The sequence below is a fragment of the Neovison vison genome, chromosome 7 (assembly GCF_020171115.1).
Source record: "Neovison vison isolate M4711 chromosome 7, ASM_NN_V1, whole genome shotgun sequence".
NCBI lineage: Eukaryota > Metazoa > Chordata > Mammalia > Carnivora > Mustelidae > Neogale > Neogale vison.
In genome coordinates this window covers 112613978-112640696 of record NC_058097.1, presented here as the reverse complement: position 1 = coordinate 112640696, position 26719 = coordinate 112613978, and the positions used below count along the sequence as shown (strand labels likewise).

Sequence of the window (26719 nt, the reverse complement as noted above, 5' to 3'; positions counted from 1 at the left end):
CTCTCTCTCTCAAATAAATAAATAAAATCTAAAAATTCAAAAAATTAAGAGGGAGAAAAGACAAGGCTTTTCTGGGAGAAGCTTTTTGCAGCAAATATAATTGAAAAAGGAACTGTTCACGGAATTTATTTAAAAAAAAAACCACACTCTACAAATCAATAAGAAAAAGAAAAACAATTAGAAAAATAGATAAGGGATTTGAGTAAGCACTTTCAGAAGAGGAAATGATCAATAAATATATAAAAAGGTGCTCCACCTCATTAGTGCTCAGGAAAACGCAAGTCTAAAATGCCAATGAGATGTCCTTTCATACCCATCTGATTGGCTCAAGTTAAAAAGTCTGGTCATAAAAATGACGGAAAGGAGCTTGAAGACGTGTATCATGGTTCAACTACCGAAGCTAACCATCTGGTATTACGTGGGCAAGTTGAAGGAACGCATCCCCTAACAGCTAGCGGTTCCATTCCAGCCACCGTGGAAGCTACCAGTAAGCGAGGTGCGGGGGAAACGTCAGACGGCACGCTATGTGGCAACACGGTCTGCAGAAACAAACCCCCACGCCGGGAGACGGAGGTCTACCAACAGCAGAAAGGACAAATAACTGGGATTTTCTTACAGTGCCCATCGCACATAACTTCCAGAAAATTTATAAATCACCATCCCGAGCAACCGAGTGAATGAATCTCGGAAACGATGCTGAAGAGAGGAGGCCAATCAGGGAAGAATGCAGAGTGTGATCCCCTGCATGTGCAGCTAGAGAACAAAGAGGGAACAAGACAGCTCAAATTCATATACGGATAAGGTGCTCGGCCTCATCAGCCCTCAGAGTGTCCAGGCATTCTGGATCTGTACAGCTAGACAGCCTGTGTCCATTAAAATTAAAAAAAAAAAATCAAGCACAGGACAACGTCAACATTCACCTTTAAAGGGTGGAGCAGACGGTGGAATCAGCAGGACAGGCAAGAAGTATACTGTGCTCATTGCTTTTTCTTTTTGTATGCTTTATACATACTTAATGCTTTTTTTTTTTAGAAGATTTTATTTATTTCTTTGAGAGAAAGAGACGCAAGCGCATGCGCACAAGCTGGGAGGAGGGATAGAGGGAGAAGGAGAAGCAGAGCCCCTGCTGAGCGGGAAGCCTGAGGCAGGCCTCGATCCCAGGACCCTGGAACCATGACCTGAGCCGAAGGCAGACATTTTAACCCAATGAGCCATCCAGGCGCCCTCATATTTCATGCTTTATAAATAATCTTTATAATTATTCACTATTGAGCAAAAACAATTTAAAAACAAAGTAACTAGAAAATACCTGACACCAGTCTTCTCCTTTGGGTCTTTGTGAACAGAATGGACAAGGCAGCAGGACGGTGGTGGGGAGGGGCTGACAGGGACAGTTTGTGTTATCTGCATTTTCAAAGACCTAAGTTCAAAATCTGGGCCTTCCAGGGCGCCTGGGTGGCTCAGTGGGTTAAAGCCTCTGCTTTCGGCTCAGGTCATGATCCCAGGGTCTTGGGATTAAGCCCCGCATCAGGCTCTCTGTTCAGCAGGGAGCCTGCTTTCCTTCCTCTCTCTCTGCCTGCCTCTCTGCCTACTTGTGATCTCTGTCTGTTAAATAAATTAAAAAAAAAAAAAAACAAAAAACTGGGCCTTCCCAGGCTCACGGATATTCCCAAGCTTGTTGTATTTACAGGTTTATAGGTTTAATGTTGAGGTGTATCCTCCTAACCTCTCACTATAATACAATGGTTTCTTCCAAACTTTATTGGGTTTAGAATGCAAGTTGGAAGAAGTTCCTTTTTGATTTTAGCTGCTCTTTCTCTTGGTCTCCTAACAAGCATGAAGGTCTCATCACCCCAGTACTGTTGGAAGAAGTTCCTTTTTGATTTTAGCTGCTCTTTCTCTTGGTCTCCTAACAAGCCTGAAGGTCTCATCACCCCAGTACTGTTCCTTTCCCAGGCCAACAAAATCAGGATTGGTGCTTCTTGCCTCATCCCTAAGTAAGGACTGGTTGGTGGGAGGTCTCTGAACCAGTGCATAGAGCTACGCGGACACCCAAGGCCTCAGCCACAGGAAACCTGGCAGCTGTGAGCCCAGAACTCACCAGAGAGTTCGGCCCCTGCCTCCCACCCATCAGAGGCTCTTTCCACCACCGGAAGCTCACGCCTCTTCGTGACCTTGGGAAGTTACTGGGAGCCTATCTGGAGCAGAAAATAGACCGTGGACATGATCCCTGAGGCACCCCTCTACATCAAGCTTCTGGACCCTGTGCGCGCCTCCGGAGGAGAGAAGAGCCGCAGGACCCGGGCAGAGCTGCGGGCCGCCAGGAGCTGGCAGAACTGGGGCAGAGCAGTGCTGCAGTCACACGTTGGGGAATCAAAGCTCCAAGCTCAGGCAGGGGAGTCGTCAGGCACTGGGAGTGTTATATTTAAGGAGCATTTTGGAGGTCAGGAAGCTGTTGAGAGGAGCGGCGGGGGAGGAGCAGCCTCGGAAACACTCCATTTCAACAAGCCTCCTTGTCCTCCAGCCAGAATCCTCTTCCAAATCCCAAACCGCAGTCCACAGAGCCTGTGTGAGGGGAGGACGGCAGATGGCCAGAGCGGCACCCGCTTAGGTGCTCCCCACTTCCCTGTCCCCTCCTCCCCCCATCCCCCAGTCTCTTCTCCCCACCCTCTGCCACTATTAGTCACTGGCTCTGGGGTGACAGTGTGGGCTGCAGGCATTGGCCTCGCCTTCTGGTCTGTTCATCTGTGTCAGCTCCCAGCTGGGAGCCTCCCCAGCTGCCCCTCCCCTCCGGTGCTGGGACCCGTGTGCACACCCCTGCCCTCCAGCCCCACCAGTCCACTGTAGGGAGGACAGGGGCAGGGAGGGGAGGGGAGGGGTGGCACGGGCCACAGAGCAGCAGAGGTCCCCAGGTTTGTGTGGAAAGCCAGCAGGGCTCGGTTCATTTCCAGGCAGCTTCCTTCTGCCTCTGGGACCCTAGGGAATCACTCAGGGCACTGGAGTTAAACAAAAAGTAAAGACAAAAAATGGAGAGACGTACCACCACCACCCCCCACACCCCGCCCCATTGTTCTCTGCCCCTCCTTCACAGTCTGCTAATCCAGAATGTTCCTTCAGGCCTCCAACAGGATGGGCAAGGGCAAAGCCAGGCTCCAGCCAGCTTTATCCCGCCCCCAGCTGCTTCACCACCCCAGCTGACTGGAGAGGGAGGAAGACAGGATGGAAGCAAGGGGGCCACTCTCGAGCGTCAAGTAGTCTCCCCTACATTACGTCCCGTGAGTCTCACAACGCCCAGGGAGGAAGTACTAAGCCACATTTCAGAGAGGAAGAGACTGAAACTCGGGGTAGGGGGCGGGGGGTGGTCCAGTTCTCTTCCTACCGCTGGCGGCTGTCCCTAGCCCCAAGGTAAGGTAAGGGGGTACTGTGGTGGTTGGTGGAAAGAGGAAAAGCGGAAAGGTGAGGCCCGTGCTGGGTCCCACGAACCCCCTCCTCTCACGTAGCCTCAGAGCCTCTCCTCAGCCAGGCCAGGATGAAATCTCCTCTCTTGCTGGCCTCAGAGGCGGAGCCCAGCGTGACCTCTGTCAAGGCAGCTCTGGACATCCCTTCTCCCTGGAGACTTCCCGGCCTCCTCGGCTCTGCTCTGTCTAGTTATGGAAATCCCAAAGAGGACCCCCTCTCTCTCTAGCCTACATCCCTCTCCCCTTCATCTCCCGATATCTCTCCCGGCTGCCTGCAAACCTGCCTGCCCGCCTGAGTGCTGGCTCATTTGTCCGTCTCCTTCATTAGTGTGTTCCAGATCACAGCTCTTTCTGCTGCTGGACAGAAGGGTGACCTGCACATGGTACAGCCCTCCTGTCAGGAAAGAGACACACACCTTAGAGAAACCCCACGAGCCAGGAGAAGAGACCTCACCTGATTTCACTCATCCTAATTACAAGCATAACAAAAGAAAACATCTCTCCTGCCAGATGGGAGAAACAAGGCAGATTTCTAATTACCCACCCTGATCCTCCCGGTTTACCCTCAGGAGAAATTCAGGGTGACTGATGGTATCGGGGACCCAGAAGGGAGCTTATAAACTCAGGTTCTCTCGGGGGAGGGAGCGCCCATCCGCCCACGGCCAGCTGCTCCTGCTCTCTTCCCACCAAAGGGAAACTTCTCCCTTCTCATCTAAGTCACACGTGAGGAGGACCCCTTCACAAACTGATGAACGGAGCAAGCGTCCACTCATCTTAACAGTGAAGGGCTCCTGGGCAAGGACACGAGAATTTACTGTTGGCCCAGAGCTGGCTGGATGAGAGGACAAGCTTTAAAAAATCACATTCGTACCTGATTCGAGCCTGACACCTGTCCCCGAGGGGTGTGTGTGCTGTGGTTTCACACGGGGATTCTGGAATTAGACTTGGGTTCAGATCCCTGCGTAATAGCTAGGGGACCCTGAGCAAGTCAACCACATTTCTCGACGCCTCCCCTCCATCTACAGAAAGGTGCTGGCTACAACCCATACAGTGGCTAGGTTGTCAATGACCTAACCCTGTGACCTACTATCAGGTGCCCGGCACACTTGAACCACGCTTATGATGATGCCCCACAAACTACAACTACCTACCGCAAGAACCAGACCCAGTTCTCCATGCCTCATCTCCGTTCTCTTCTTTACCTAAACAAAAGCTTCTGGTTTTTCCCTATTCTCTGGAGGATATTTTTATATTTTTGTTTTGCGGTATTTCTGCAACATCTGCCAACCATTTATTTATTTGACAATTACTCTACTTACTGAGTGCCTACTACGTTCAGCACTCGGGCAAATCGGCACAGTATTTCAACAATAAATCCAAGATCCTCCTTGTTCTCCAGAAGCTTATCATCTAATAAGTTAAGACATGGGCATTAAGTAGTTTTAACATAAAGTTTAAAGTAGTAAGTCATGTAAGAGAGGCAGAGATACTCAGGAGACAGTACTTCTGTTTCCCTGAGTGAACATAGGTCTGTAATCATTATGCCAATTTTTCAATCAATGAACAAGTAATGGTGGACATACTCAGCTAACCAATACGGAGTCTGTCTGTGACAATTATTTCCTGATTAGTCTGGTCTTAACACAGAAAGAGTCGGCCAGAGAAAGGATCCAATATTTGTCATCATCCTTTATGGAGGCAAGAACTTCTTATTAGCATGACAGGTGTCCAGAAATAGTGCCTTCGGAACATACTGCTATCGTCACTGCCAGTAAACACGGGTTTATTTGGACAGAGCAGACGGTGTCTAATGGGCTGGAATTTAAAGTTTCATTTCCTACCATTAGGACATTTTCTCATGAGAGGCTGGGGGTGGGGGGCAGAAATGTTCAAAGATGTTTCAGGCCCCTATAGCTACTATTTTCTCTAAACATCACGAACGACGGAGAATGGCATCCTCATGAGCTCAGGTTCCACGTGCCTTATGATCACAGCCACTCAGTAAGTACACCTGTGTCCTTCCATAAATATATTTTTAGTTTTCGATAACATGCCCCTTTAAATTTGTGTTAAAATATTCTTAAAAAATAGTCTTGGGGCACCTGGGTGGCTCAGTGGGTTAAGCCGCTGCCTTCGGCTCAGGTCATGATCTCAGGGTCCTGAGATCGAGTCCCGCATCGGGCTCTCTGCTCGGCAGGGAGCCTGCTTCCCTCTCTCTCTCTCTGCCTGCCTCTCTGCCTACTTGTGATCTCTGTCTGTGAAATAAATACAATCTTTAAGGAAAAGAAAATAGTCTTTAAATATAAACAGCAGTTGTGGACACTTGACATGGTAGTTTTGCTGCCTTCTGTAAGTAAAACAACTGTGTGGCAATTCTGTGTCAGTCCACCAGCTTCTTTCAACTTCTCTGCTATGTCCCCAAATTCAGACTTCCCTATGAGGAAGGGTTCCCGGGTTCTGGGAGCTCACATTCCGCTGTGAGGAGGGGCTCTGACTCTTAACTGCTGGGAAGAGGGATCTGAAAGCCTTCTCTAGTCAACTCCCTTGTCTTTAAGCGGTCATCTGGGTCACAGAGGTTCCTAACCCAGGGGATTTTATTGACATGTAATTGGCATATAACATTATATTATTTCAGGTGCAATACACAATGAATCATTATTCGTGTACATTGTGAAATGATTGCAACAAGCCTGGTTTACATCCATCACCACATAGTTGTACGTCTTTTTTCTCATGATGACCAAATCTACTCTTGAATGCTTTGACAATGCCTTGGAGTATGGCTGAGCCTCTCAAATCCATGCAGACAGCTCCTGCCCCTCCCCTAACCTCAGATACAAATTCTCAGTTGTTCCTGAACACCTTTCCCTGTATGTCCCACAGGCACCTCAAAGCCTGCCAGAATAAACAAAGCTTCTCACTGCCCCTCTGGCACCTCCTTCTGACTCCAACCTCCTGGTGCCTGCTTCAGTAGATGGCATCACGACCTACCAAGTCACCCAGTCAGACATCTGGCACTACTCACCCCATGCTCCTCTTCCACTTCCCACTGAACCATGTACAAACGTATGTCAATTCTAGCTCCCGGAGGGACTCGAGTTTGTGTCTTGCTTTCGCTTTTATAGCTGCTTTTCCATTCTCATTATTAGGTCTGCAGGGGTACCTTCTCTCCAATTTGTGTGTTCACTTACCAAATCTTTATTGAGTGTCTGTTATATACCAAGTAATATGCTGGATGCTGGAGGGTGAGGTGGGTGCTTGTGGCTAAAAAGTGGAAAACACACTAGCACTCTGCCCTTAAAAAGCTTATAGTCTAGGGGCGCCTGGGTGGCTCAGTGGGTTAAGCCTCTGCCTTCAGCTCATGTCATGGTCTCAGGGTCCTGGGATCGAGTCCCACATCAGGCTCTCTACTCAGCCAGGAGTCTGCTTCCCCTTCTCACTCTCTGCCTGCCTCTCTGCCTGCTTGTGATCTCTGTCAGATAAATAAATAAAATCTTAAAAAAAAATTTTTTTTAAAAGCTTATAGTCGAGTTAGGGAAGATAGATTTATGTTAAAAGCAAAAAACAAACAACAACAACAAAGAAGTCTTGGAGATGGCACCAAATAAGGAAATGATCAATTATCTGTCTACCCCGTAGCCAGAGAGTACACTTTCAAAAAGCAAATCCAATGATATTCTAAAATTATTCAATTGTTCCCATTGTCAACATAATCTCAGGACTGTGTAAGGCTGTTGTGGGTTGTCAATTCCTGCATCTAGTTTCATCCCCTGTTCCTAAGGCCTGATCATGCCAGAGTGCTTGCAGTGACCTGGGCTTTGCCACATTCATGCTGTCTCCTCCCCTTGCCTCACTCCTATTCGGGGAATAGCCACGGTGTGCCAGGCGTGATCTCGTTTAATCCTCACTACAACCCTGCAGGGTCCACACTACCGCCCTCACTTACAAATAAGGATGCAGAGATGAGAGGCCGAGAAAATCCGCTCAAGGTCACAGAAGCAGAGGGCAGCGGTGTCAGCACTGGAAGGCACATCTGTCTGACACGGGTTCCTAATACCCCCTCCCTTCTCCTGTCCACCTGAGAAGCCCCCACCGACACCGCCTCGGGTCTCAGATCAAATGTGGCTTCCTTTAGAAAGCCCTCCTGCCCGCCCAGGGAACATCAAAGAGTTCTTCAGTGCTTCCCTGCTGACCTCAACTTCTGTTAGAACCCCCATTACCTTGTACCATCATAATGTGTTTACTCATCTGTCTCCCCCAACAACCGCGAACAAGCACTCCCGGTGCTCGCACACACACCATCGAACGGAAAACTCCACCCTGAGCCTTCCGCTGACATATTCCTGGCATTTCACACTCATCGAGTGTGTGACCGACGAATGCCCACCAACTGTTCTTGGGGCTGAAACAGAAACTCTCGGGGCACAATTTACCGTCCACATATCTTAACCCAGTCATGTCAGGACATCAGACGGCCCCATTCTGAAACCACAACCTTAAAACCAACAGCGGCAGAGGGGGGTGGGAAGGTAGTACCGTGGCAATGCAGTAACAGAGCCTCAAAAACCAGACTCCGGGAGATGAAGTTATGCCCCCAACAGCCCTCCTCCAGGAGCCCAGCGCAGTCTGAACAGGTAGTGTTGTCATCAGGAATGACCATGCTTCCAAACCGAAAGCTATTTCATCCTGGGGTACCTGAACCCAACATATGCGGGGCTAAGAAAAACCCTGAGAACAGAACCTCAGAACTAAAAGGGGAGGGGCACCTGGGTGGCTCAGTGGGTTAAAGCCTCTGCCTTCAGCTCAGGTCATGATCTCAGGGTCCTGGGATGGAGCCCCACATCAGGCGCTCTACTCAGTGGGGAGCCTGCTTCCTCCTCTCCCTGCCTGTCTCTGCCTACTTGTGATCTCTGTCTGTCAAATACATAAATAAAAATCTTTAAAAAAAAAAAAAAAAGAACTAAATGGGGAAAGGATAAGGTAAGAGGTGCATGTACATGTATTTAGAAATATATCTACCTACGACGGCGTATTAAAGAAGAGGCATCCAAGCCATATGTAAACGAGGTACCAATGAGTCACAACATGAATCTGCACTCAGCACTGGCACTGCACTGACACGCAATCAGAGATTTGGTACATCGGCCATCATCCATAAGCTCTCTCGGCACCTGGGCTGCAAAACGCAGAAGCTTCTTAAACATTTCTGAGTTTTAAACCTTCTAGATATCTGGTGAGAGCCATGGGTACTCTTCCCAGAAAAATGCAGAGATACAAAATTCCACCTATAAATGAATGAGGCTCAAGGACCCTCTCCTAAGGAACTTCCTGGTTCCTGGACCCAGACGGAAAGCACCTGAACTCAACTCCCTCCAAAGCGTTTGGAGGACAGAAGGTTAAAGAAAAAGCCATCACTGTCCTGGGGTTAAATGGTATCAGTGTCCAATGATCAATCAGATTCACTCTTCAAGATCCTGAAAGCAAAGGCTAGCCTCAGGAACGGTCCAGCTCCAAAGCCGGCTCGCCCATCTGAGTAGACAGTCTGCAATCTGGACAAGCGGACGGTCAGGGCCTCCACTAAATAGAACCATCGTCTCCTTTCTTCAAAGAAAAAGTATTTGATGAATCTAAGCTCGTTAAAACAACAGCTGTGTGTAATTTTCACCACTGTGCAGACTAGAAGACTTAATCCCGACAGGTTAAGTAATCTGGGTCAGATCATACCCCATGTGGGAGTTAGGACGAAGGGGCCGGGAACCCAGATCGGCAATTCGCAGTGACCTGTCTTAACCTCTAGAACACATTAATGCCCACGGCACCCTTGCTGCCTGGGCCTCCAACCTCATCCTCTCCATATACACTTGGGGTGCCCAACTGCTTCAGAAGTCTAGCTTTGTCCAGTCTCGCATCTCCGAGACAAAGAAGACCCTGCCATCTGACCAAACAGGCAAGCCCCAGCCCAACCAAGGGCTGAGAAATTCTAGGACTACAGGTCTCCCCCTACACGTAGGGGCCGGGGTTGAGGCTAAGACCCCTCCTTAGATCCCCCATCCACTCCCAAGGGCTCAAGTTCCTTGTTGGGGAAAATGCACAGAAAAACAAATTCCAAACTGCAAGCAGGATTCAGGAGGGATTCAAAATCTGTCTCAGGAACGCCCTCTAGTGAGCCAGCAGGGTCCACGCGACAAAGCCACGGGCACCACTCCCTAAAGGGGCCCAGACCCACACTTTCATTGGGGCATCAGATGAAGGGTGGGAGGGGACAGCAGCAGCATCTGCCACTCAGAGCCCAACTCCTCGCCAATCCCAAGGCCATCATCTGCTGCAGGATGAGAGGCAGTCTCTGCTCTCAAGACGGTCCGACCCACACCCACCCCACCCGTTCCTTATACAACAGGCGGAGGGAAGAGAGAAGCAAACAGAAGGTGGGCAGGAAGGAGAGGGACGGCACAGATGGGTGGAGAGAGCACTGTGGCATGAAGTAGAGGCAGAAAAGAGAGACAGGATAGGGATAAATGAAAAAAACGGACACAGAAGTCAGCCCAGACAGAGCTAGACTCCCCGTCCCCTCCCCCGCTCAGACTCCAGGGCACGTGAAGGTGAGGGGTGTGCTCTGCCGGGCGAGCCCTTCCTCCCCTCTCCTGAGGGCATCCTGCTCAGGTCGGTTCCCTCCGCTCTGACACAGCCCCTGGACGCTGGGGACTGGTGGGCTGAGGGACAGGAGGGGAGAGAAAAGTGAACCAAAGGCAGAACTCGCCAAGCGAAGCCACTTACGCACAGTGCGGCCGGCAGCATTTCCATCCTACCTTTGCTGTCGCCATATCAGCCGGCTCCATGATCTCTGCTTGGCCTAAGGAGCAGCGGACCATCCAGAGAGAAAAGGCAGAGTCACAAACGTCCACTCAGAGAGAACTAACCACCCCTGTGGAAGGTCAGGGAAAACAAGACCCGACTGCTGTTCTATGGCCCCTCAGGTTGTCCTCTCCTGGCGGGGGGGTGGGAGGCGCGGGAGGGGACAGGAAGGAGGCTTGGGGTCCCCGGCAAGTCGGGGAGCTGCCTGGCTTCCCACAGGTGCTCACGTCAGGCTGAGTCAGGGGGCATCTCCCCTGACCTGGGACTTCTTCCCTGGAGGCAAGTGTGGGCCTCCCGGGGCTCCCCCTGCTGGGGGAGAGCGCAGAGAGGTGGGAGGGCCCGGCCTCCCATCACCAGGCCAACTGGTACCCACAGGTCAGGAAGAGGGGAGCGTGTGGGCAGCGGCCAGCTGGAGGGTGCTGAGCAAGTGCTGGGGGCAGCAGGTAGGGAGGAGGCTGGGGGACCGGTGGGGGCGGGCGTGACAACCTCAAGAAGGGGGTACAGGCACTCAGCTGGAAGCGGGAGGCGCCGGAGCCCCGCACGGCTAGGTGGAGAACGCAGAGGGAGAGGAACGTGCCGGGCGAAGCCACTCACCTTGCAATAACATTCAGACTGACTGAGGCCTACACAGAAGCCAGGAGCGGGCGGTTCACACCCCCCCACTCCACTCCCAGAGACTCCCAGCCTCTGTCTAATGGTACATGAGAGCAGCCGGCAGCCCGGCTGGATCTGCAGAGGCCCCTGGCTCACGGCGAGCAGCCTGATTGGAGGAGCAGGATGACTTCATCCGGCCTCATTCATCACTGTAGGTTTCCTGCCCGGCAGGGACAGGCCGCTCTGCGAGCCGAGACTACAGCTTCCTCTCCGGCCCATTTCACTCTGGCAACCTGGGATAGGCTGTGTCAGCCAGAGGCCGCCAGGGGAAAGGGAGCGCAGCACCCCAGGCCCTAGAGCGCGGAGGCTGCTCCCGCTTCAGGGAGAGTGCAAAAAAGCCTCTCCTCCAACAGAACACGGCTCGGCATGCGTATTCACGGTATGTGCACAGGCGGAAACACAAAGGGGCAACACTCCACAACGCAGGCAGGAGAGGGGCTCGTGTGCTCTCCTGAACCCCTGACCTTCCTGCCTAACCTTTAGAGATAGTCTCCCAATCAAAGAGAATAACCGAGGGGCGCCTGGGTGGCTCAGTGGGTTAAAGCCTCTGCCTTCGGCGCAGGTCATGATCCCAGGGTCCTGGGATGGAGCCCCGCGTCAGGCTCTCTACTCAGCGGGGAGCCTGCTTCCTCCTCTATCTCTCTGCCTGCTTCTCTGCCTACTGTCAAATAAATAAATAAATAATTTAAAAAAGAGAGAGAGAGAGAATAACCGAGGCAAAAGCAGACCAGGATCGTCAGGCTTCCCCGTGAGCTCCAGCTCTACCAGCTCCTCCCAAAGTGTTACCCTGGCCTTGCTGTTAAGATCCTCTGAGTCCCTGATGCTTATGGTTTCGGACCCATGAAATGTCAAGGTGGAAGGGACCTTAAAGCTTTGGCTCCATTTTACAGATGGGAAAATGAACACCCAGAAAAGAGAGAAAGGGTTGGGGCACCAGGGTGGCTCAGTCGGTGAAGCATCAGCCTTCGGCTCAAGTCGTGATCCCGGGGGGCCCTGGGATGGAGCCCCGCAGAGGGTTCCCTGCTCAGCGGGGAGTCTGCTTCTCCTTCTCCCTCTGCCCCTCCCCCCCGCTTGTGTTTTCTTGCTCGCTCTCGCTCTCTCAAATAAACAAAATCTAAAAAAAAAAAAAAAGTGAAAGGGCAAGGAAAGGACTGCCAACACTCCTTTTCCAATTCCAGATGGACTTACCCTCAAAAAAGGGGAGACCCTGAAAGAAATAACACCGTTCATTTACCCATCCCCCAATCCAGCTTCCAGAGCCAGAGGAAAAATCCAGCATAGCAAGGGTCCAACAGAGAGCTTAAAATATAATAGAATTTAAAAAAAGAAGGCAATGAACCTGTGATCACTCGGTCAGGTCTGTTCTGGCCTTCTCCTCCCCTCATTCTTCGCTCTGACCCTGCTTCTGTTCAAGCCTGACTTCACAACCAAAGTGCACATTCAGGTAGACCAACAACAGAGCAGGAAAGGGTTTCCCAAAAGAATGATACCACCACGGAGTCAACCAGCTTCCACAGCCTTTGTGCATCTGGCTTAATGACAGAACAGTAAGAATTACAACTCCCATTTGCCTGGGGCTGTGGGGTATTTTCAAATCTGCTGCCTCATCTGATACTCGCAGGAATCCTGCGAGGTAAGCTGTTCTCCCTTCCCAAGAGAACGGAACTGGAACTCAGAGACTTTCAGGGACTTACCCGAGGTCACACAGCACAGCAGAGCTGGGATTCTAGCCCGTGTTCATGGACACCGAACCCCCTTGCTACCTCTCCCACCACTTCACTTTCCCCGCTTCAGTCGGTCCCCAACTTCTGCTTCTATTATTACAGACTGAGAATATAAAACCTCAATTTAATATTTCTCTTTGGAGACCGCCCCCTTTTCCGTGAAAGATGCCAAACTGTAAGAAAATGCATTATCAAGACATAGGGGGAAAAAATCCTGGGCATATTCAGAGGTTGGTATATACATTAGCAAATCTCCTGTGTCCAACGGAAACAGTTTTTAAAAGAATCATCAGGGGGCATCTGGGTGGCTCAGTTGGTTGAGCAACTGCTTCCGGCTTAGGTCATGATCCTGGAGTCCCAGGATGGAGTCCCGCATCAGGCTCCCTGCTTGACAGGGAGTCTGCTTCTCCCTCTGACCTCTCCCCTCTCCTGCTCTCTCTCTCTCTCTCCCTCTCCTCTCTTATATAAAAAAATAAAATCTTTAAAAAAAAAAAAAAAGTATCATCAGGGACTCCTAGGTAGAGCAGCGAGTTAAGCCTCTGATTCTTGGTTTCAGCTCTGGTCGTGATCTCAGGGGCCTGGGATCGAGCCCTGCATCAGGTTCCATGCTCACGGGGCAGTCTGCCTGAGAGTCTCTCTCTCCCTCTCCTCTTGCCCCTCCCACTCACGCTCACTCTAATTAATAAATCTTAAAAAAAAAAAAAGAAGAATCACAGATTCACTCATATTCACTTTATTTAGGCAGCACAGTAGACCAAACATCTCACCAAAGTGGTCAACTATCAGGATTAAAATGAAGGGGGAAAAAGATGCGTTCCTGGTTCCAGCCACCAGAAGCACTGAGTAGGTCATGACTCCCTAACCTATCCCATCTTATCCTATTAGCCAAGAGGCACAAAAGTTCCATAAAACCAAAGGAAAAAGGACAAGAATAGAAGTAGTAGACTAGGGCGCCTGGGTGGCTCAGTGGGTTAAGCCGCTGCCTTCGGCTCAGGTCATGATCTCAGGGTCCTGGGATGGAGTCCCTCATTGGGCTCTCTGCTCAGCAGCAGAGGCTGCTTCCCTCTCTCTCTCTTCCTGCCTCTCCATCTACTTGTGATTTCTCTCTGTCAAATAAATAAATAAAATCTTAAAAAAAAAAAAAAAAGAAGTAGTAGACTATACCATTTAGGCTAATGGACTGATCTTCAACTCGCTGCCCCATGGTCACTGACACAGTCAACCTGGAAAGGGTCCATGGCACTGCCAGAACGGCACTAGAGGTATTCCACTGTACCCTGCACAAAAAAGCTGTGTGCGGGCTCTGCCAGTTCCATACATGCCATCTCTGCTCAGAGGCCTGCAGTGTTCCTCCTGGCTATCGCTCTGGCCTGCGGTCCTCTCTCTCCCTGGGCTGACAGTCAAATGCACAAACAGATGGAGAGCAGAAGGCTGGGAGCCACGAGGGAGGATGTTCTGTTTCAGCAAAATCATGCAGAGATCGGACCCATGTCCACAGGACTGCACCCAGTCTCCCAAACGACCAAATACCTCAGTCCTTAACAGCATCCGACAGTCACACAGCCCTGGGTGGCGAGCACAGCACACAGCGTTCAGGTGAGCCGCTCAACTAGAATCATCTGTGTGTACTTTATAAGGCAATTTAAACATCCTGAACTCCAAGCGTCGGGGAGAGAGCTGTCAGCTACAGAACGGACAAGGCAGAAGACAGGGCAGGGCAAAAGGGAAGGGGCAATGCTTGGTTTCAATGAGAAAGGAAGGAAAGAGTATGTCCCAGAGGCCAAAGAACATTCCAGGAAGAAAGACAGAAAAGAGAACAACACTGAAAGGGAAAAAGGAAAGAAAACCTGACACAGACAATCTCATTAAGAAGTCACTTGTACCCACGCTTCTGCTAACCAGAAAGGAATCTACCTAAATAATGGACTAACTCCTCTAGTCCACGCCATCTGCTCTTTGAATTAAAGGCCAGAAGCTTCTTCTACAACTCCGTGTCGTTCCGTTCTGCCTAGTATTTAGTGAAAAGACAACGATGGAGAGAGAGAGACAGAGATGGGTACATGGGACGGTATCATTTATCATCACATCATTTTCTCTCTAGGGGAATTATTCGTACTAATTACTTTACCCTAGGTATTATATTCTAACTCCTTAATCACTGTACTTATGTAATGGGTTTAAAACCCAGATACAGAAGAGAGGCTAGGGTGAGTTTGGGCAGAGGACGGGGAGGGTGTGGTGGGAAGTACAGGACCCAATTCCCTAAGGACAGCTCAGAGGCTGGGCACTGGCACCTGCTTCTTTCAGGAAGGGCCTCCTCCCAAGCAGCAGCCTACTGGTGGGAGGGGCTGCAAGGAAGCCAAGGAAAGCTGCTTCCAAGCCTGGCCAGATCAGCATCCCCCCCGGGGCACCATGGGATATGTAGTTCTTGGAGCCAAGTGCAGTGGTGCAGCCGTATCTGCATTGCTGATCAAATGTGCAGCCTGATCGCTCTGCCTATCCCGAGACCGCCAACGCCTTGCTGGCACCTTTGCCAGGAAGGTACCATTCCTTCTCTCCGAGTCTTGACTTTAAACAGAAGAGATGGTGATGAAACAGGGAGGGGTGCGCAAACTACAGGCGTCCAGAAACATGAAGACCTTGAGAGGTCACTTAACGTCTTCCTTCCGTGGGTAAAGCGAGGCAGATGAAGGGGGAAAGGGGGTGTGTGTGTGCGTGTTTTCTCACCACCGTGCATGTCTGATTCCGGAGCTGGAAGGTGATTTCTCCTCATCTCTTTCGCTCACTAACCATCAACCTAGGGAGAGGCAGTCGGGCGCGGGGACGAGCTTACCTCTCCAGCCATTCTGCTCAAGTCTGAATTCTGACTCAAATGCCCACCATCTGTGTGACCTCAGGCAAGTTACTTAGCCTCTCTGTGCCCTCATTCCTCATCTGTATATGCTACATGAAGGTAGTACACATAACGGATTTAAAACTGTGTCTTAAGAGTTAGGGTTCTTTTTCTTCTTATTATTATTCAGTGGCTCACCACTTGTCTTCTCCTGATTCAGCTGACCCCTCTCCCCCAGAGCATGAAATTTTAAGTCCCCTGCAGAGCTGAAGATGGCAGAGGTAGAATGGACTGAAAACAAGCCCACCTGCTTTTTCAGATGCATAAAGACATGAAAATGGAGGCGGGGGGGGGGGGGGGGGGGGAGACGGTCATCAGAATATGAAAAAGGGCAGAAAAGGAACAAAGACTGGAACTACGAGAGGACATTAAGGGGGACTTGTAGGGGAGTTTGTGGAGTAAAAAGCCATCAAAGAACAATGCAAGAGTCCAAACAGAAATAAAGAAGGGGAGGAAAGATTCACAAAGAGAATCAGGGACGTTGATCAGGCTGGAGGAGGGAGAAAGGAGACTGAGCAAAGTGGCAAGTTCCACGAGAGAACCTGACTACAGCACCTGGGGGTTCTGCGAGGACGGAAACTGCTCGGCACGAGGGAAACTGGAGAGACGGCAGCTAACCCTGCAGGGTTCACGTCTGGAACCATCTTGTGAAGCGGGCCTATGCCCTGGAGATCCCGGGTGCTGCAGCGGGGCTGGGCTGGAGGGGCTTCTCAAGTGGTCAGGACAGGATGGGGAGAAGGGGGTGGTAAGAATTAAGGTTCAGGTTCAAGGAGGAAAGGAAGTAGCCTTTAGAGAGCTACAAGACGGCACCCGCAGCTCTGAAGTCAAGAGGAGAGAGGCAGGCCTCTTTGAGCGCAGGCAGCCATAGGGTAGACAAAAAGGACACTGCCAGCCCCTCGGCCAATGGTTAGGGAAGCTCGGATCTCAGGCAACACTCTTGAGAGTCTTTGCTGGTATCAGATCATGCCCTTCTGCATCCAAGTTCCTCAGGGTAAAACAACAAGTCAGGCGGGGGGGGGGGCCTGCCCCTTAGCCCCTTAGCAATTCCTGGGACCTCACAAGCAACAGGAGTATTAATGATACCCCTTCCACATCAGCCCCTAGAGCTGGACAGGGCGGTGCTGCAGAGCGGTTAGGACCTAGAGTCGAGGCACCTGGATTCACATTCTAGACCATCACATTAGAGCTGTATATGCTCTTATGCAAGTTACAAAACCTCTCTCACGGCCTCAGTTTTTTGATCTATAAAATAGAGGGTAGAGGGAACCGTTATACCAGTTATACTATTTCATTGCAAAATGCTGACATTCAAATTAGAGCCCAATGCCTGACACATACCAAAAATAGTCACTCAAGGTTCACAAAGACAATGCTGTCTTCTAACCACTATCTTTAGGGCAGTCAGAGGTTGGGAACAATAGGTATTTCATGAGTTCCCCTGACCGCCCCCACCCCCATCTGTACCCAGCACTGCTCAGGTTACACAAGCCCTTCCCCTCCCTACCCTCTCCAGCCAGCAGCTGGTCCCGCCCTGTACTTCCAGATGACAGATTTGTGCAAGTACTTTTAAAATGAAAAGGGTCTGAATGCCCTGGGGGCATCACTGGACGCAGGCCGCTGGAGAGGCCAGCTAGGACCCACTGCTGAAGCTGAGGGAGACCAGACGGGACGCCAGACCATGATCAGTGACCCCTGGACAGCGCAGCAAGCTGCAGCAGGCTCGGGGACTCCCGTGGAGAGCGGCTCATCCCCCATTCTGGGCAGCTGCCAGGATGGACCAAAGGTGAGCGGGCAGCCGAGGGACAGTCTCCAAGTCAGGAGCGTTCTCCTTCTGTTCTCAGGTTTCTTCTAGGGAACTGGGACAGAGGTTGAAGGACGCAGCTACAGATCTCGGCCAAGTCCTGGCCAGGGGCTAGGCAAGAGAGGCAAAGCCAGCACACTCAAAGGGAAATGTGGAGGGGAATGCTTCCAGGGACGACCATCCTCTCCAGACCGCTGCTTGGTCCCCACCACCCTCCAAGAATACAGGACCCACCAGGGAGGGCTGTTGCAATCGAATGAGAAAACAAAAACAGACCATAAAGCTACAGAAACTGGGTGGGATGGGGAAGAAAAGAAGGATGGGGGGGGGCGGGGAGTGGATGGTAATATATATCCAAGGAACAATCTGAGTGGAGGGTCTAAGACGAACACACAAACCCAATTGCTCAGCTCATCTGGCCATCAAGTCTGCCTTTTCATTGGCAGTTCCTTCCTCCTACTGTCCTGGTCCTATGAGGTGGGGGCTGTAGGGCCAGGTGGAAAGTCCTGCCCTCCATAGTAGGAGGGGACTCCAGGCCACGCCCCCTGCCTCCTGTCTGCTGAATAACACCCATCTCGCTACTTCAGGGGATGTGGTGGCCACTCTTTCCTCTCCAGCAAAGCCACTGCCAGCAGGAGGTGCTGGCGAGCCCAGCAAACAAAGAGCGAGGGAAGGTAAAGAACTTGTGTTCCTCAAGCCAACACCAAGAGGGCCTTCACCTGATACCAACAGAGAGATCAGAGCGACCACAGTTCTGTTCTGTGGTTTAGACATAATACTGAACCGAAAGAAAGCATCAGAAATGTACTGTCCAATAAGTAACCTGTTAGTTAAAAACCTATGGCACTTCTCAAAAATCAACAAGGCATATGAAACACACTCAAAACAAAAACAAAAAACAAAAACAAAACACAAAACCCTATTTGGCTCTCAGGCATACTTAACTGAATCATTCAGAGTCACTGGGGTCTACCCCCTCCTTGTCAATTTGTCTTGTGTTCCGTCTGGTTTGAAGCTTTGCCACAAATCATCTGCATTAACGGACTCACTCACACACTCCCTATCTGGAGCTTCAGGTCCAGGAGACAGGGGAAGAAAGATCCATTCAACATAAGGAAAAGCAGAAGGTTCAGCGCTGGGTGCCCCAAGTGTCCCAATGGCCACATGGAGGCTCTCTCAAGGGGAAGTCATAAAAGGCGGCTCTGGAGTGGAATCTCAGATCTATCACTTATAAGGAATGACAGTGGACAACCCAAGTTCTTACAGGCCTGTTATTATAGTTAAGTAAGAAAGGACATGGAAAGCACACTGATGAACATATAACAGACTCTCAAAACAGCCGATTATTATTAGTCATAACAGATAATACCTTGGAACTTTTATGGTGCCCACAGACTAAGTCCACAGACATTCTGTGTTCTCTTAGATTTGCTCACCACATTTGTACCGCTTTTGTAGTTTCCCCTAACTCGAAGTTTCTTTACTGAAAGAAACCCCAATTAATTTCCTTCAATTTCCCACTATGGAAGTTATTCACAAAGAGGCAGATGTCCGCTTGATGTGGGGACTGAAGAAGAAATTCACAACTGAGGAAGGAGCAGAGAGATCAGCCTCCTTAAATCCCTTCTTCAGGCCACCTCTGCAGATCTAGGTCCCACACCCCATTTATTTTTTTATTTTTTTTTTAAGATTTTATTTATTTATTTGACAGAGAGATCACAAGCAGGCAGAGAGGCAGGCAGAGAGAGAGGAGGAAGCAGGCTCCCTGCTGAGCAGAGAGCCCAATGCAGGACTCGATCCCAGGACCCTGAGATCATGACCTGAGCCAAAGGCAGAGGCTTAACCCACTGAGCCACCCAGGCGCCCCCCACCCCCCATTTATAAGGACAACGGACGGATGCTCTCGGCCAGACGACAAGTCCACCCATTCATTGAGACGCCAAGAAAAGGAAACCCCGGTGTTTCACTTTTAGAGGGAAAGGAGTCCAACAGAGACATCCGTTCACTCCGTGATCCCCCTAACGAGTCTGTCCTGGGGCCACACCAATCAACTCAGTGTTTCAGCCCTGGTTCTCCCGAGGGACTCCCCCATCCAGCTCGCATACCAGAGACACAAGGGAGTGTCTGTGTTAGTGTCTGGGGGCCAGGAGCGGGGGTCCCCAGGAGCTGTCCACAGCCTCAGCCCCTCTTCCAATCGCAGAACAATCCCCCCCCAACCCCGGTTATGAGGGGTTTCTTGCATCTAGACAGAGACTTTAACCTTCAGACAAGGGAACGGGGGAAGAGGGAGGGGGCCCAGCAGGGAGCTGCCTGCTGCTCACCCGTCAGAGGATAAGAAGAAAAGCAGCATTGAGCAACCTGCAAAGTTGGTGACAGATAAGATGAAATGATTAATTTAATTACATATCCCCACCCTGCCCACCTCTCCCCCCCTGCTGCAGAACCGAGATTCTTGGGCTATGCAGCCAACAGCTTCGGGAGAACAGAAGCGATGCACTGATACCAGGGCCCCTGAGGGCTAGGCATTAAAAAGGCACCATCGGTCTGCCAGAGGCTCCCTAGGATGCTAGGCTCTCCCTGTCCCATGACCATTCACTATTAAATTGCATACAAGATGTTCCCTAGAGCAGAGTTAACAGGAGGCTTTTGATCACGGGTCACGTTTCTCCGAGCACGGTTCAAGACCCCCAGAGTCAGAATCGCTTGAGATGGGTGTTAACTATGCAAGTTCCTAGGCCCACCCCAGTCCACAGGGCTCAGAACTGGAGAGAGGGGCCCAGGAATCTGCACGCTGGATAAGCCCCACATGGGATCTCGACACTCCGTATGGCTGCTCTGGTCCCCCAAGGAGGCTGCACATGATCAAGTGGTATGCGCACTCCCGGGGGCAATGCAGGAAGGGAAGTATTAGACCTTACATGGGAGATCTCTATTTCTTTTTATCTCATCCTTTTAAAACGTCTGCTTAATTACATAATGAGCAAAACATTCAGTACAGCAGTGCAAGTATATAATTTATATAAATGCATTCACACGTGCATATATATGTATGTGTATATGAACACATGTATGCGTATGTGTACATGTGTGTATATACACACGTGTGTGTTTGTGTACATTGGTGGAAATATGCATATATATTGGTGGAGACAGCTCAAAAATGTTTCACTGACTCAGGTTTGCAACCAAGTTAGACTATATCAACTTCTGGTACAATGACTTATTCATCTCCTCCAAGGGAAAGCAGGGCGTGGTCTCCACAAACAGGTGCTCTGAGCTCCCATTATTCGTCAGTAACATGCTGGAAGGAGAACTCTGGGATTCTGGCCTCCAACTGCACCTCAAGACTGGATAAGAGGGAGACAAAGGAGGTAGCAGGACAGGGCAAGCTGGAGGTGGAGTCTCGGCCCGAGCCCCCGGGGTACTGCCACCCACTCACATTCCTTCTCCACTCCCACAGGTAGGAGGATGGGATTTCTCCCCAGCAGGAGGTGGGGAAACTGGAGAACGAGGTTTACCATCTGCCTGCCTGCCTGCTGGTTGTTCAAATCCAGATCCCAACTCCGGCATCAGCCGAGATAGCACAGTTTGCCGAGCTATAATTAACGGCCCCCTTTCTCAGGCAGGAAAGGAGAAATGCTGGAGTAGGAGAAACGCGGAGCAGGTGACGGTTACACCTGCAGACAGTTCTGCTGACGGCCACAGACCCGGCCAGGCCTGCCCAAGAGGAGCTACCAACTGGGAACTCGGGGAGGGAGGGGAAGACAGGAGCGCCCACTCGCTTCTCTGCCCAGACCTAAAATAAGGTGCTTCTCTCTCCTGTTCACACACCATGTGTGCGGTGTGTCCAAGGCCACGCCGTCACCTAACCAGAGGCGTATGTGGATCTGAAGAAGAATATAGAAGGGCAGTCACAAGCCACTGACCGCGACCATGAAAATGTCACAAAGATTAACAGATACAGAAAGGCTAGTCAGTGGCCCTCAGTTTGGGGCACAGCTACACAGTCCTGTGATCACAGAGTGTGAGAGCTGGCAAAAAGCCTTAGACAGTGGGGCACCTGAGAGGCTCAGTCGGTGAAGTGTCCGCCTTCGGCTCAGGTCATGATATCGGGGGTCTGGGGATGGAGCCCCACACCAGGCTCCCTGCTCAGCGGGGAGTCTGCTTCTCCCTCTGCCTGCTGCCCCCACTGCTTGTGCTCTCTCTCTACGACAAATAAAATCTTTAAAAAAAAAAAAAAAAAGCCTTAGACAGTTACTCATGTGCTCATTTACTCATTAACCAATCTTCACTGAGCACCTAGCGCGTGTTGGGCACTGCACTGCGAGTCAGATACACTCTGGTGGGTGAACCAGACTGTCCCCCTGCACTCATGAGATGGGGGCCCTAGTGGGGGAGACGTGACAACCGGGCCAACAGATACATACCGTGATGACACGATCAGCGCTCAGATGGCAATCAGCTGGGAAAGTGAGGACCCAGGTTTATGCGACTGGCCTCCCCTGCCTTAGCCTAACCAAGTCCTCCCACGGACAGACAGTCTCAGGAGCTCAAAACTCCCCTTCCACTTACTCACAGGCTTGGCTCCAGGCTACCATTTGCCAACAAAAAGGACATATCATATCATATCAGAGAGCACTGTATCCAGACACAGGGCTAGGACCTTCTCCCGTTTTATCTCATTTTGAACCCCCCCCACCCCGCCCAGTCTCCACAAAGTAGATACAATTGTCTCTGTTCTTTTCTTTTCTTTTTTTTTTTTTTTAAGATTTTATTTATTTACTAGAGAAAGAGCACAAGCAGGGGAAGCGGCAGGCAGGGAGAAGCAAGCTCCCTGCTGAGCAGGGAGCCTGATGCGGGACTCGATCCCAGGACCCCAAGATCATGACCCAAGCCAAAGGCAGACACCTAACTGACTGAGCCATCCAGGCGCCCCCGCTGTTTCCATTCTTAAGGAGGGAAACGTTCAGAGAGGCCAGAATGATTTCGTGAGAGCTCCGTAGCCAGTAAGTGCTAGAGCCAGGGCGCTGCCCAAGGTCATGGAGTCTCCAACAGGCTCCTGAGTTCCACAGGACCCCAGAGGGAAGCCGGCCTCTGTCACCAGCAGTGACAGAGGCACCTAGGCAGGACTCCCTCATTCGGCCATCACGTGTCGGATGTCCGCTGTGTGCAGGTAACCTGGGTGGTCGGCACCTGAGAAGTCACCTCGTAAGAGTAAGGACTCCGTCTCTATTCACTGCCCTCCAAACTTCTGCCATGAGAACACCCCAGGGGAGACAAGTCTTATCAAAAGATGGCGAAGTACTCATGGGCAGCCACGCCTGTGGGTGTTTGCACCGGGCCGTGTGACAGAGAATCTGATCACGTCATCTACAACACCTCCAGCCCCAATCGACCTCCGAAATCTACTCACCTCTCCCCAACCTCCCTCCACTTGTCCGTCTTTCCTTCCCCTTCCTGCTCTATTCCTCTCCACAAAAACACACCCAGAAACCTGCCCATAAGCTTACATGCCCCCCCTCTCCAACAGCTGTCAGCCTCTGAGTTTCCCCTCTGCCTTGGGGGCCAGAGCGTCTTTCTCCTCTAGGACACCTCCTCTCCTCTTCTTGTTGCAGAGGCCAAGGGGGCCTCCACGGTTGGCCACCACGGAGCCCCTGCCCACGGTTCTGCCAGCGAGGGGGGGGCCACACCGGGAGAGAGCACCCCCCACCCCGCTTATCCTTTGACCTCCCCGGCTGCCTACTCGAGCAGCTCTGGGGTCGGGGCAGAGGCCCCAGTGACTACCTCTAAGAAGTGAACACGTGACGTCCACACCCCCGAATGCCTCCCTCACAGGCTCCCTGCCGCTGGAAGGGAATGATCAGCACCCCAGAGACGCCAGTTAGAGTCCATCCCCCTCCACAGCACCTCTCTCTTGCGACCTCCAAGTTCTTTACCAACTGAAGTCATTTACCCCACAAGAGACAATCCTCCCTGGCCGGTTATGAAAAACCAGGAGAGCCACTAACCCCCTGGGCAGACACCCAGTAAGGCCCCATCAAGCATTCCATCCATTCCGACGAAGGGCCGCCCAGCCTCAGCTGGCGGCACCTTCCATCCTCTGCCTTCGGCCTCTTGCCACAGATCACTCCTCCCCCCTCTTGAGGACCCGTCCCCCCTGGCAAAGAACTACCAGAGCCCCGAACACGAGAGCCAACCCCGAAAGCTGCCTCTGTGAAGAGCCCCCGATCATCCCCAACCAGCCCAAGGGCCAACTGGTCACACTCTCACCCTCGGGGGGTGGGGAGGGTCCCCTGCCACCTACTTGGCTCGCAGAAAGGACAGCTTTTTCCTCAGGGAGGAGACGTGGTAGTGACAGGCTTGCTTGACGGCCACACTGCAGGAAACAGCCTCGGAGTGCAGATTCTGTACCATGCTGGGCTCAGGGGAGGGCCCACCACACGGCAGCGGGGACCTTAAGGGCTGGGGGCTCACTCCAGAGCCGCCTGGACGGGACTCGGCCTCTGCAGCTCCGTCAGCTGTCATTCAGACCACCTGCCCACAAGCCCTCCCAGCCCTGCTGGGCGATCCAAGACCCAGGCAGACGCAGGGCCCGGGGCAGGAGAGCCCGAGGCTCCGTGTCACCAGGATCCCCTCTGGCTTTGGCCCAAGCCACAGCTCCAAACAGGGCCCTCCTCCATCTTCCCACATCTGGCAGTGCTCTGGGCACTTGGTGAGTTTCCTCCTCCTCTTTGTCCTCAGACAGGGAGGCTGGAGCTCTACCTGCCTGTGATGTCAGCTGCTGGTGCGCGAGGGAGGGGGAGGGCCGGCGGGCCCCGCTCCCAGAGGGTTTGTACTGGGCTCCTTCCTCGTGCTGAGGGAGCCGACTGCAGAGGTCATCTGAGCGGCCGCTCGGCCGCGGGGAATTTGGGGGCCGGGCACGCAGATGGAGCTCAAGCGCTCTGGAAGTAGGCTCTCTGGGGACAATTTCTGGGCTAGAAGCAGCAGAACTGAAAGTATCCTTCCTTCTACCAGGAGGCTCTCCATTCTGGTGGCTTGACCCGAGCTGACATCAGTTGAGCCTGCAACTCCGGAGGCCTGGCCTTTGGCCTCAAATTCCATGACTTTGGTTTCTCCATCTGTTCACTCGTGAATTCCATGAGCATCTGTGGAGCGCTTCCTCTGTGCCAGATAGAAGAGATACGGTCTCTGTCCTCTGGGGTCTCGTGGGCCAGCGGTGGGGAGACAGAGAAGTGAACTGGACAGCGCAAACCACGAGGCAAGTGCTGGACAAACGAACCACAGCCCAGCACTCCCCCTGTAAAACGGGTCCCATAACACGTGCCCTCCCTAGTGCACCTGGAAGAAACGAGGTGAGCTCCAGGGAGACAGGTAAGACGGGAACACCTTTCCTGTGAGTGAGAGAAAAGGTGATGCAAGAAATCCCCGAACTGGGGCGCCTGGGTGGCTCAGTGGGTTAGGCCTCTGCCTTCGGCTCAGGTCATGATCTCAGGGTCTTGGGATGGAGCCCCTGCGTTGGGCTCTCTGCTCAGCAGGGAGCCTGCTTCCTCCTCTCTCTCTGCCTGCCTCTCTGCCTACTTGTGATCTCTGTCTCTCTCTGTCAAATAAATAAATAAAGTCGTCTAAAAAATTTAAAAAAAAAAATAAAAAAGAAATCCCCAAATTAACCATACCCAAAGCTCACACGATTCTCGTTCCCCCTCCTTTGATCTTGGGAAATCACCTCATTTCCCACGACGCGAAGAGAGGTCCTGCCGCTATTCACCCCCTCACCTTCCCGCCACGTGGCGTGGGAACTCACTTGCATCCACCTCCATTAGGATCTGGTCCAGGCCAATCCTTCCACCTGTGCTCGAGATCTTTCCTTGCCTCCTCCAAAACCTTGCTTCCTTATCTCCCGTAGGGACCACGAGCCCACTGACCAAGAGGGAATCCTGGAACTAACTCCCAAGGCCTCCCTTCTCACACCCTAAATCCAGTCCATCACAAAGTCCTGGACATTGGAATCCCCTTAAAATGTATCCTGAATTCATCTACTTCTTTTCTTTCTTTTTTTTTTTTTCCTCCACAACTACCATCCCAAGTCCAAGCCACCGATATCCTTTAACTGGACTGCCCCAGGTGCTCGCTCCCTCTGCAGCCACCGTTCCTCTGCACTGCAAACTTCAGAATGCAAATCTGATGCTGTCAGCATCCTTCTTAAAGACTCGTAGTAGCTTGGGGCGCCTGGGTGGCTCAGCGGGTTGGGCCTCTGCCTTCAGCTCAGGTCATGATCTCAGGGTCCTGGGATCGAGCCCCGCATCGGGCTCTCTGCTCAGCAGGGAGCCTGCTTCCCCTTTCTCTCTGCCTGCCTCTCTGCCGACTTGTGATCTCTGTCAAATAAATAAATAAAATCTTAAAAAATAAAATAAATAAAATAAAAAGGGCTATGTCTCCCTCTATTAAAACAATTTCTCCCCAGTCACCCCTGCCTTCTCCTCTAGGTATCATCTCTTCCTCCCGGAAAAACTCCTAGAATAAACTCTCCTTGCTCGCTCTCTTCTTCCTCCCTTCACCTACGCCCTTCTAAAACTGCTCTGCGGTTACCAGAGCCCTCTGAACGGTCACTGCAGAAGATCCCGTTTCGTGGGGCACCCCTGGGGACACAGTCAGCTGAGCATCCAATGCTTGGTTCTGGCTCAGGCCATGGTCTTGCGGTTGTGGTATCGAGCCCCATGTTGAGCTCTGAGCGTGGAGTCTGCTTCAGATTCTCTCCCTCCCCCTCTCATTCACTCTCTCTCAAATAAATAAATAAAATCTTTAAAAAAAAAAAAAAAAGATGGTGTTTACCTTACCTGCCTCTTTCCTCTTTGATTCTGCCTTCTTGAGTCTGTTATTTCTTTTTTTTTTTTTAAGATTTTATTTATTTATTTGATGGACAGAGATCACAAGTAGGCAGAGAGGCAGGCAGAGAGAGAGGAGGAAGCAGGCTCCCTGCTGAGCAGAGAGCTGTATGTGGGGCTTGATCCCAGGACCCTAAGATCATGACCTGAGCTGAAGGCAGAGGCTTTAGCCCGCGATGAGCCACCCAGGTGCTCCAAGTCTGTTATTTCTGTCTCCTACTTTTCCCAGCTGCAGTGGGCAACATTTTGCAAATTCCTTCTTTCTTTGCCTTCTGCTTACACTCTACTTACCCTAAGACTCTTGCCTTGACTACATTTTCATTTCCAAACAAGTAATATTAGTTCTCTCGGGATGCCTGGGTGGCTCAGTCGGTTAAGCGTCTGCCTTCAGTTTGGGTCATGATCCGAGGGTCCTGGGATCAAGTTCTGCATTGAGTTCCCTACTCAGCAGGGAA

At 51.5% G+C, this 26719-nt stretch overlaps 1 protein-coding gene across 8 annotated transcripts in view; it reads right to left on the bottom strand.

The window, feature by feature from the left end:
• Positions 1-26719, bottom strand: part of GRAMD1B (GRAM domain containing 1B) — a 178910-nt gene that overhangs the window by 95546 nt on the left and 56645 nt on the right. The window contains exons 1-2 of one of the 8 annotated variants that reach the window (XM_044258084.1): positions 10905-10987; positions 10265-10308 (exon numbers count right to left, since the gene is read on the bottom strand). The exons of the other annotated variants lie outside the window; for them this stretch is intronic. The gene's annotated coding sequence lies outside the window, so the exon portion shown is untranslated. Of the gene's footprint in view, positions 1-10264; positions 10309-10904; positions 10988-26719 lie in introns of those variants that run through there. 8 annotated transcript variants of the gene reach the window in all.